General features: G+C 44.9%; 1 pseudogene; it reads left to right on the top strand.

Moving 5' to 3' along the window:
• The first annotated feature begins 731 nt into the window (after positions 1-731).
• On the top strand, positions 732-1,522 carry LOC100429933 (homeobox protein VENTX pseudogene; annotated as a pseudogene).
• The last annotated feature ends 9,384 nt before the right edge of the window (positions 1,523-10,906 follow it).

Here is a 10,906-nt window from a genome sequence, read left to right as displayed (position 1 = left end):
CAATTCATCTTGCATTCTACCACTGGGTCAATACTCATAAAGTTTACTTCTAATTCTATTAATCCTCTGCTCAAAGAGTTTTAATGCCTCTCCTCTTAACTATCCAGTGAAGTCCAGGCTCCTTAGCAATGCACCCAAGCATTCCAAAATTTAGCCTCAGCCTGCCACTCCAGCTTTGCCTTTTTATTCAGTAAATATCAATTAAATGTCAAGCATGGGAGACACTGGGAAAATCAAGAGATCAGAAATTAGTCAAGATTCCTAATTTCTTTGTAGAAGGGAGACAAATTAAGCAAGCAAACAGAAAATTTCAAATGGAGTCAAGTGCTATGAAGAAAATAAAGCAGCGCTAGAGAATGACGGGGGTGGGAGACCACTCTACCATGGGTGATTAGGAAGAGCACCTGAGCATGAGACATTTAAACGGAGACCTGAATAACGAGAAGCAAGCCACGTGACCCTCTAGGGGATGACTACGTCAAGCAAAGGAACCAGCCAAGGCAAAGGCCCGATGGAACTATGAAGAGCAGGGTGGGTAGAGCGTCAGGAACAAGGGAGAGAATGGTGTGAGACGAGATTGGAGAGTCTGGACCACGTAGGCCTTATGGCCCATGGATTTTTAACCCCACGTATGATGAGAAACCATTAGCAGGTTTTAAGAAAGGCAGCAGGTGGTGGGTCCTGTGCCTGACCAGCCCCGCCCGGCCTTCCCTCAGACCCACCTGACCGCCATGCGTCTCTCCTCCTCCCCACCTCGTGGCCGGCAGCAGGCCTCCAGCTTTGGCTCCGTGGACTGGCTCTCCCAGAGCAGCTGCCCATGGCTGACCCACACCCACAGGCCTACTTATGTCTCCCCGGGGAGCCTCCCTGGACGGAGCCAGACATCCAGCACGCGAGAGCCCCCTCAGGCCGTCAGCATCAAGGAGGCTCGGTCCTCAAATCTGCCTGCGCTGGAGAGGGCCGTGGCTGGCTTAAGAAGCCAAACCCCTGGCGGGCCCCCTGTGTCCACACAGCCTTCACCACCAAGCAGGTCCGCACCTTGGAGGGCGTCTTCCGGCACCACCAGTACCTGGGCCCTCTGGAGCGGAAGAGGCTGGCCAGGGAGATGAAGCTCTCGGAGGTCCAGACAAAAACCTGGTTTCAAAATCGCCAGATGAAACACAAACAGTAAATGCGGGGCTCCCAGCTGAAGAGCCCCTTCTCGGGGTCTCTCCACGCGCCCCCGGCTTTCCACTCACCATCTTCTGGCCTTGCCAATGGCCTGCAGCTGCTGTGCCCTTGGGCACCCCTGCCGGTCCCCAGGCTCTGATGCTGTCCCCTGGCTCCCTTCTGTGGTCTCTGCCAAGTGGAAGAAGATGCCCTGGCCTCTGCGGGGGCTTCCTGCTACGGGTAGCCTCTGACGTACCACCCCCCAAGCCCAGGAAGTGGCGTGCGTACGCTGGAACCAGCCCTGTCCACCGGGCCCTAGGGCCTGTGTGCTCGGCCGGAGACGGGGGGATGCATTTTGAGGATGCACCTCTGACTCCGTTTCCCACACACGCGGTCTGTGCAGATCGCACCTGGCGCCTACCTGGAGGACTCAGCTATTCTGTTTTGTTTACATCGTGGCGGCACCTCTCACCCTGACCCACGCAAAGGTTCTGGAGCTTTCTGGAGAATATATTTATTAAAGCCACCTCTTCACTGTAAGTTACCAAAAGGGTCCGTTTAGGAAGTAAATGCAGGGGCAGTGAACAGAGTCAAACGCAGAAGTGGGCTTGTTATGGGTGAGGCTTTCAGCATATGATAAAAGGATAATTTGTTTTTTAAAAAATGTTGGAAAGACTGGTTTTCCAGTTGGAAAAAGTAAAGTTTGTAAGCTTTGTGTGTAAAACAGAAAACCATGAAGGATTGGAAGGGAATGCAAGTGTCGTGTTTATAACCTTGGGGTTCGAATCCCTCTTGACAAGGACTCCAAAGCTGGAAAGCAGGAGGGAACAAAGGTGAAAATTAAGACGGAGTGCTGGGGCCCTGCATTGCGCTCTAGGCCGTGAGTGAGCCGGGACTGTGCCCGCAGCCTGCTGGGGGCTGCTCTTCTATGGTCAGGGAAAGTGGGGCGGCCGGGACCTGTGGCTGTGTCTGGACTGAAGCCGTCTCACATGTCCCCACTCTTCAGCATGTGCCCACCTGTCCCGCTCCTCGCAGCAGCCTCGGGACAAAACAGAATGACTCAAGGACAGCACTTCCTGCAGAAAGTCTCGAAGTGCCTAGAATGGGAGGCACAGGAGCCCTTCCCGGGGAGGACTCTCCCTCACTGATGGAGCATTTTTGGTGCAGACTCCTCACCGCACGAACCGAACCTTAGACAAGCACGCATCCATGCATGTCGCCCCAGAGTGCCCAGGAGGCAGGCAGCGCGGGGCGCCCAGACAGACGGGTTTAGCCTGCAGGACTGAGAGGCGACCTGTGAAACCGACCCAGGCATCCCAACAGGAACAAAAGGGTGGTCCTGTGGCCGTGTCCACAGCAAGTTCCACTTTCCCGTTACTCATTTCTGCCTTGTTGGAAGTGTTAACAACCAGAAAAAAAAAAAAAAAGAAAGAAAAGGAAAGAAAGGAAGCAAGCTAATGTGATATTCAGCCTAAATGGGTCAGCTACCCTAAGAAGAAGAGATTGGACTGGGGCAAGGGACGAGGCAGGGAACTCAGTTGGAAGCCGCTGCAGATTTCAACTGAGATATGGAGGTGGCCTGGACCAGAGTGACAGCAAGAGAGATGGAAAGACATGAACGGAGGCATGATATGCAAGAGGGGTAGGATTCTACAGAATGTACTCTAGGATCACGTGTGGGAGGCAAAGGAAAAAGAAGAATGAAAGACTTAAGAGATTACATCAAGATGTGTGGCTGGAGCAAGTAGGCAGATAGTAATGTCAGTTACCTAGTTCCCATCATAGCTTTTTCTCTGCCCCAAAACACTCCAACCCCTTCTAACACTTCTAGCCCCCAAGTACTCTAGAGTCAAACTAGATAATTTGTCACCTCTCGAGCACAACTTACCCTTTTCACATGTGCTTCATTGTTCATTTCCCTTATTCCTGCATTTTTTGGAACTCCAGACATAATTCAAGACTCAAAAGGAGTGTTATATTTCCTGAACCTGTCTGCTGAAATTACCTCTTCTATTCACAAGCAATACCTCTTTATACCTCAATTAGCCACCTTATATTAATTTACTGTGCCATATGCGATGGTCTGAATGTGTCCCCCAAAAATCATATGTTGAAACTTAATCATCAATTTGATAGAGAGGTGGGGCCTTTAGGAGGTGATTAAGTCATGAAGGTGGGAACTCTTACAAAGGAACTTTATGCTGGGTGCAGTGGCTCAAACCTGTAATCTCAGCTACTGGAGAGGCTGAGGTGAGAGTATCACTTGAGCCCAGGAGTTCCAGACCAGCCTAAGCTACATAGTGAGAGCCTCTGTCTCTACAAAATAAAATAAATTAGCCAGGCATGGCGGCACATACCTATAGTCTCAGTTACCTGGGAGGCTGAGGATGGCTCAAACCCCAGAGTTCGAGGCTGGAGCGAACTATTATTGCACCACTGCACTCCAGCCTGGACAGCACAGCAAGACCCTGTCTCTCAAAAATAAAAGGGGCTGGGCATGGTGGCTAATGCCTGTAATCCCAGCACTTTGGGATGCCAAGGCAGGCTGATCACTTGAGGTCAGGAGCTCAAGACCAGCCTTGGCAACATGGTAAAACCCTGTCTCAACTAAAAATAAAAAAAAAATAGCTGGGTGTGGTGGTGCACACCTGTAATCCCAGCTACTTGGGAGGTTGAGACAGGAGATCACTTGAACCCGGCACGTGGAGCTTGCAGTGAGCCGAGATCACACCACTGCACTCCAGCCTGAGCAACAGAGTGAGACTCCATCTCAAAAAACAAAGCAAAATTAAATAAAAGGGCTTGAGGAAGAGGGCTCACCCTTTTCCGTCCCTTCCACCACATGAGGTAAAAGGCACCATCTTGGAAGCAGAGCAACCCAGCCCTCGGCAGACATAGAATCTGCCAGTGCCTTCATCTTGGACTTCCCAGCCTCCAAAACTATGAGAAATGAATTTCTCTGGCTTATAAATTACCCAACCTGTAGCATTTTGTTATAGCAACACAGATAAACTAAACATGTATGCCACTCACACCCATAAACCCTAAACCTCATCTGTGACCGGTCTTTGTAACTCCCAGTAATCCTTGTAACTTTTGTAGCTTTGTAACTTTGACCTTTGTAACTACCAGGAATCTTTGCATCCACAAATATGTGTAGCCGAGGATAGGGATGGTGCAGATACAATTGACCCCTAAGCTTTGTTTAGTTCCTTGGCCCTATACTGCCTTAGGCTAATTCTTTTTTTTTTTTTTTTTTTTTTTTTTTTTGAGACGGAGTCTCACTGTGTCGCCCAGGCTGGAGTGCAGTGGCCGGATTTCAGCTCACTGCAAGCTCCGCCTCCTGGGTTCACGCCATTCTCCTGCCTCAGCCTTCCAAGTAGCTGGGACTACAGGCGCCCGCCACCTCGCCCGGCTAGCTTTTTGTATTTTTTAGTAGAGATGGGGTTTCACCGGGTTAGCCAGGATGGTCTCCATCTCCTGACCTGGTGATCCACCTGTCTCGGCCTCCCAACGTGCTGGGATTACAGGCTTGAGCCACCACGCCCGGCCACCTTAGGCTAATTCTTATGGAGAGTTTGGAGGTTGTTTCATTTTCTAGGTGAGGGGATCAATTTTGAATAACTTGTCTAGGTGACACAAGGGAGCCTGGATTAGAACTTGTATCCTAGGGGTCTGACAATAGCATAGAGAGTCACATAAATAACATATATTTCTTCTTTAAATCTCTACAACCAGCCTGCACAGGACCTTATTTCATCAAGTCTAAAATGCCAATTCTAAGACCCAATATTATTTAATGGAACACTGTTTAAAAAAGTGAAGTCAGTTGAACTTTTGACGCATGCTAAAACACAACCATCATCAGGGTAGCCTGATTTCAGAGATGTTAAATGTGAGAGAATAGAAAGGGTGCTTTAAAATCCCTACTTTATAAGTGAGAAAACGGAGGCTTAGAATAAGCAACGGCCCCACCTCAGACACGAGGTAAGTGGCAGAATATCTTTTTTTTTTTTTTAATTTAAGTTCTAGGGTACATGTGCACAACGTGCAGGCTTGTTACATATGTATACATGTGCCATGTTGGTGTGCTGCACCCATTAATTCATCATTTACATTAGGTATCTCTCCTAATGCTATCCCTCCCCCCCCCACCACAATAGGACCCAGTGTGTGATGTTCCCCTTCCTGTGTCCAAGTGATCTCATTGTTCAGTTCTCACCTATGAGTGAGAACATGCGGTGCTTGGTTTTCTGTTCTTGTGATAGTTTGCTGAGAATGATGGTTTCCAGCTGCATCCATGTCCCTACAAAGGACACGAACTCATCCTTTTTTATGGCTGCATAGTATTCCATGGTGTATATGTGCCACATTTTCTTAATCCAGTCTGTCACTGATGGACATTTGGGTTGATTCCAAGTTATTGCTGTTGTGAATAGTGCCACAATAAACATACGTGTGCATGTGTCTTTATAGCAGCATGACTTATAATCCTTTGAGTATATCCCCAGTAATGGGATGGCTGGGTCAAATGGTATTTCTTGTTCTAGATCCTTGAGGAATCGCCACACTGTTTTCCACAATGGTTGAACTACTTCACAGTCCCACCAACAGTGTAAAGTGTTCCTATTTCTCCACGTCCTCTCCAGCACCTGTTGTTTCCTGACTTTTTAATGAATGCCATTCTCACTGGTGTGAGATGGTATCTCATTGTGGTTTTGATTTGCATTTCTCTGATGGCCAGTGATGATGAGCATTTTTTCATGTGCCTGTTGGCTGTATGAATGTCTTCTTTTGAGAAGTGTCTGTTCATATCCTTTGCCCACTTTTTGATGGGGTTGTTTGTTTTTTTCTTGTAAATTGATTGAGTTCTTTATAGGTTCTGGATATTAGCCCTTTGTCAGATGAGTAGATTGCAAAAATGTTCTCCCATTCTGTAGGTTGCCTGTTCACTCTGATGGTAGTCTCTTTTGCTGTGCAGAAGCTCTTTAGTTTTCTTTAGTTTAATGAGATCCCATTTGTCAATTTTGGCTTTTGTTGCCGTTGCTTTTGGTGTTTTAGACATGAAGTCCTTCCCCAGGCCTATGTCCTGAATGGTATTACCTAGGTTTTCTTCTAGGGTTTTTATGGTTTTAGGTCTAACATTTAAGTCTCTAATCCATCTTGAATTAATTTTCATATAAGGAGTAAGGAAAGGATCCAGTTTCAGCTTTCTACTTATGGCTAGCCAATTTTCCCAGCACCATTTATTAAATAGGGAACCCTTCCCCCATTTCTTGTTTTTCTCAGGTTTGTCAAAGATCAGATGGCTGTAGATGTGTGGTATTATTTCTGAGGACTCTGTTCTGTTCCATTAGTCTATATCTCTGTTTTGGTACCCGTACCATGCTGTTTTGGTTTCTGTAGCCTTGTAGTATAGTTTGAAGTCAGGTAGTGTGATGCTTCCAGCTTTGTTCTTTTGGCTTAGGATTGTCTTGGCAATGCAGGGTCTTTTTCGGTTCCATATGAACTTTAAAGCAGTTTTTCCAATACTGTGAAGAAAGTCATTGGTAGCTTAATGGGGATGGCATTGAATCTATAGTTTACCTTGGGCAGTATGGCCATTTTCACGATATTGATTCTTCCTATCCATGATCATGGTATGTTCTTCCATTTGTTTGTGTCCTCTTTTATTTCACTGAGCAGTGGTTTGTAGTTCTCCTTGAAGAGTTCCTTTACATCCCTTGTAAGTTGAATTCCTAGGTGTTTGATTCCCTTTGAAGCTATTGTGAATGGGAGTTCATTCATGATTTGACTCTCTATTTGTCTGTTACTGGTGTATAAGAATGCTTGTGATTTTTGCACATTAATTTTGTATCCTGAGACTTTGCTGAAGTTGCTTATCAGCTTAAGGAGATTTGGGGCTGAGACAGTGGGGTTTTCTAAATATACAATCATGTCATCTGCAAACAGGGACAATTTGACTTCTTCTTTTCCTAACTGAATACCCTTGATTTCTTTCTCTTGCCTGATTGCCCTAGCCAGAACTTCCAACACTATGTTGAATAGGAGTGGTGAGAGAGGGCATCCCTATCTTGTGCCAGTTTTCAAAGGTAATGCTTCCAGTTTTTGCCCATTCAGTATGATATTGGCTGTGGGTTTGTCATAAATAGCTCTTATTATTTTGAGATATGTTCCATCAATACCGAATTTATTGAAAGTTTTTAGCATGAAGGGCTGTTGAATTTTGTCGAAGGCCTTTTCTGCATCTATTGAGATAATCATGTGGTTTTTGTCTTTGGTTCTGTGTATATGCTGGACTACGTTTACTGATTTACATATGTTGAACCAGCCTTGCGTCCCAGGGATGAAGCCCACTTGATCATGGTGGATAAGCTTTTTGATATGCTGCTGGATTCGGTTTGCCAGTATTTTATTGAAGATTTTTGCATTGATGTTCATCAGGGATATTGGTCTAAAATTCTCTTTTTTTGTTGTATCTCTGTCAGGCTTTGGTATCAGGATGATGTTGGCCTCGTAAAATGAGTTAGGGAGGATTCCCTCTTTTTCTATTGGGATTGGAATAGTTTCAGAAGGAATGGTACCAACTCCTCCTTGTACCTCTGGTAGAATTCAGCTGTGAATCTGTCTGGTCCTGGACTTTTTTTGGTTGGTAGGTTATTAATTATTGCCTCGATTTCAGAACCTGCTATTGGTCTATTCAGGGATTCAACTTCTTCCTGGTTTAGTCTTGGGAGAGTGTAATTGTCCAGGAAATTATCTATTTCTTCTAGGTTTTCTAGTTTATTTGCATAGAGGTGTTTATAGTATTCTCTGATGGTAGTTTGTATTTCTGTGGGGTCAGTAATGATATCCCCTTTATCATTTTTTATTGTGTCTATTTGATTCTTCTCTCTTTTCTTCTTTATTAGTCTTGCTAGTGATCTATCAATTTTGTTGATCTTTTCAAAACACCAACTCCTGGATTCATTGATTTTTTGGAGGGTTTTTTGTGTCTCTAGCTCCTTCAGTTCTGCTCTGATTTTAGTTATTTCTTGCCTTCTGCTAGCTTTTGAATGTGTTTGCTCTTGCTTCTCTAGTTCTTTTAATTGTGATGTTAGGGTGTCAATTTTAGATCTTTCCTGCTTTCTCTTGTGGGCATTTAGTGCTATAAATTTCCCTGTACACACTGCTTTAAATGTGTCCCAGAGATTCTGGTATGTTGTATCTTTGTTCTCATTGGTTTCAAAGAACATCTTTATTTCTGCCTTCATTTCGTTATGTACCCAGTAGTCATTCAGGAGCAGGTTGTTCAGTTTCCATGTAGTTGAGCAGTTTTGGTTGATTTTCTTAGTCCTGAGTTCTAGTTTGATTGCATTGTGGTCTGAGAGACAGTTTGTTATAATTTCTGTTCTTTTATATTTGCTGAGGAGTGCTTTACTTCAACTATGTGGTCAATTTTGGAATAAGTGCAATGTGTTGCTGAGAAGAATGTATATTCTGTTGATTTGGGGTGGAGAGTTCTGTAGATGTCTATTAGGTCTGCTTGGTGCAGAGTTGAGTTCAATTCCTGGATATCCTTGTTAACTTTCTGTCTCGTTGATCTGTCTAATGTTGACAATGGGGTGTTGAAGTCTCCCATTATTATTGTATGGGAGTCTAAGTCTCTTTGTACGTCTCTAAGGACTTGCTTTATGAATCTGGGTGCTCCTGTATTGGGTGTATATATATTTAGGATAGTTAGCTCTTCCTGATGAATTGATCCCTTTACCATTATGTAATGGCCTTCTTTGTCTCTTTTGATCTTTGATGGTTTAAAGTCTGTTTTATCAGAAACTAAGATTGCAACCCCTGCTTTTTTTTTTTGTTTTCCATTTGCTTGGTAGATCTTCCTCCATCCCTTTACTTTGAGCCTATGTGTGTCTCTGCATGTGAGATGGGTCTCCTGAATACAGCAGACTGATGGGTCTTGACTCTTTATCCAATTTGCCAGTCTGTGTCTTTTAATTGGACCATTTAGTCCATTTACATTTAAGGTTAATATTGTTACGTGTGAACTTGATCCTGTCATTTGATATTAGCTGGTTATTTTGCTCGCTAGTTGATGCAGTTTCTTCCTAGCATCAATGGACTTTACATTTTGACATGTTTTTGCAATGGCTGGTACCTGTTGTTCCTTTCAATGTTTAGTGCTTCCTTCAGGATCTCTTCTAGGGCAGGCCTGGTGGTGACAAAATCTCTAAGCATTTGTTTGTCTGTAAAGGATTTTATTTCTCCTTCACTGATGAAACTTAGTTTGGCTGGGTATGAAATTCTGGGTTGAAAATTCTTTTCTTTGAGAATGTTGAACATTGTCCCCCACTCTCTTTTGGCTTGGAGAGTTTCTGCCGAGAGTTCTGCTGTTCTGCTGTTAGTCTGATGGGCTTCCCTTTGTGTGTAACCGACCTTTCTCTCTGGCTGCCCTTAACATTTTTTCCTTCATTTCAACTTTGGTGAATCTGACAATTATGTGTCTTGGAGTTGCTCTTCTCGAGGAGTATCTTTGTGGCATTCTCTGTATTTCCTGAATTTGAATGTTGGTGTAGTGGCAGAATATCTTGACTCCAAGAACTCAGGTGTCTTGGCTCCAAGAACTGTACTCGCTCCGTATTAGCAGTGCCTCCCCTTTCTGTATCTTGGATTTTTCAGAAGAGGCACAACTATAGCAGGACATGATAAAGAAATAAAGATCAAATATGGAGCCCAAGCTGAAACCTTGTTCTATACTAATGCACTTAGCAGAAGCCCACAACTCACTGGCCTTTCCTGAAATCAGGGGAAAATGTCTGGCTGAGTTGCTGCTCAGTGGGTGGCACTGTCCAGAATTGTCAGGGATAATGGTAATTTATGTTTCCTTCCACACCTGCTCTCTTCCCAGCTTTAGTCATCTGCTAACACAGCTTCTCTCCAGGGGAGGATGAGGGAGGGGCTGAAACGAGGGGAAGGAAACAGCTCTTGTTCACCGCAGCTCAGCTAAATTGCATTTGCCCTCTTTTGCATAGAGCAATAAAGTGTTATGGAAAATGCAGCATGGATTTTTAATTTTCTCCTTGTCACTGGCTGCTGTAATCACATAATTAACCAAGTGGTAGAGATAGTCATTTATAGCAAATGAGCAAAACAATCACAGAGGTTAGTCACCCAGGGACCAAAAAGGTTACGTTTGCCTCTGAAAAAGGTGTGCGTGGACAGACAGAGTCCCCAAGCCTTGGCTGTGTGGGACCCGACACCTAAAGAATGCAGCATTAAAGTAAAGAAGGGGCAATGCGTTTGTCCTTCAAGACAATGAATTGCTAACCGCACAGTGGTTTGGAAGGCCATGAAATGGACGGGGTGGGGATGGGAACCCCCGAGGGCCAGAGGTCAGCAGCTTTGCAGACACTCCAGCCCACCCCTCCATCCCAAGGGATGCTTTCTTAGTAAATGCCTTTGTTCGTGCTCCTCCTTCTGCCCGAAATGTCCTTCCAGCCTGCTGGACTCCAGTTCTTCCTTCAAAGACAGCCCAAATGTCTCCTTTCTGGAGCCTTCCCTGCCCAACCACTTCACCATGGCCCATAGCCCCCATTTCTACCACTAGAGTAATAAACAACTACAAATCCACACACATACACATACTGCCTCCAGCACCAACACCACCAAATGACTGGGCAGAAACTAATAAAACCTGTTAAGGCCCAGGAAGAGGTTTGCCTGCCTGACTCCCCAGATAAAAAGGCCTCCCTTGACCCTATGAGTATGG

Source organism: Macaca mulatta, chromosome 8 (genome assembly GCF_049350105.2).
Source record: "Macaca mulatta isolate MMU2019108-1 chromosome 8, T2T-MMU8v2.0, whole genome shotgun sequence".
In the NCBI taxonomy this organism is placed as follows: Eukaryota; Metazoa; Chordata; class Mammalia; order Primates; family Cercopithecidae; genus Macaca; species Macaca mulatta.
Note: the sequence above shows the minus strand (reverse complement) of the source record. Positions and strands in the feature narration are given on the sequence as shown.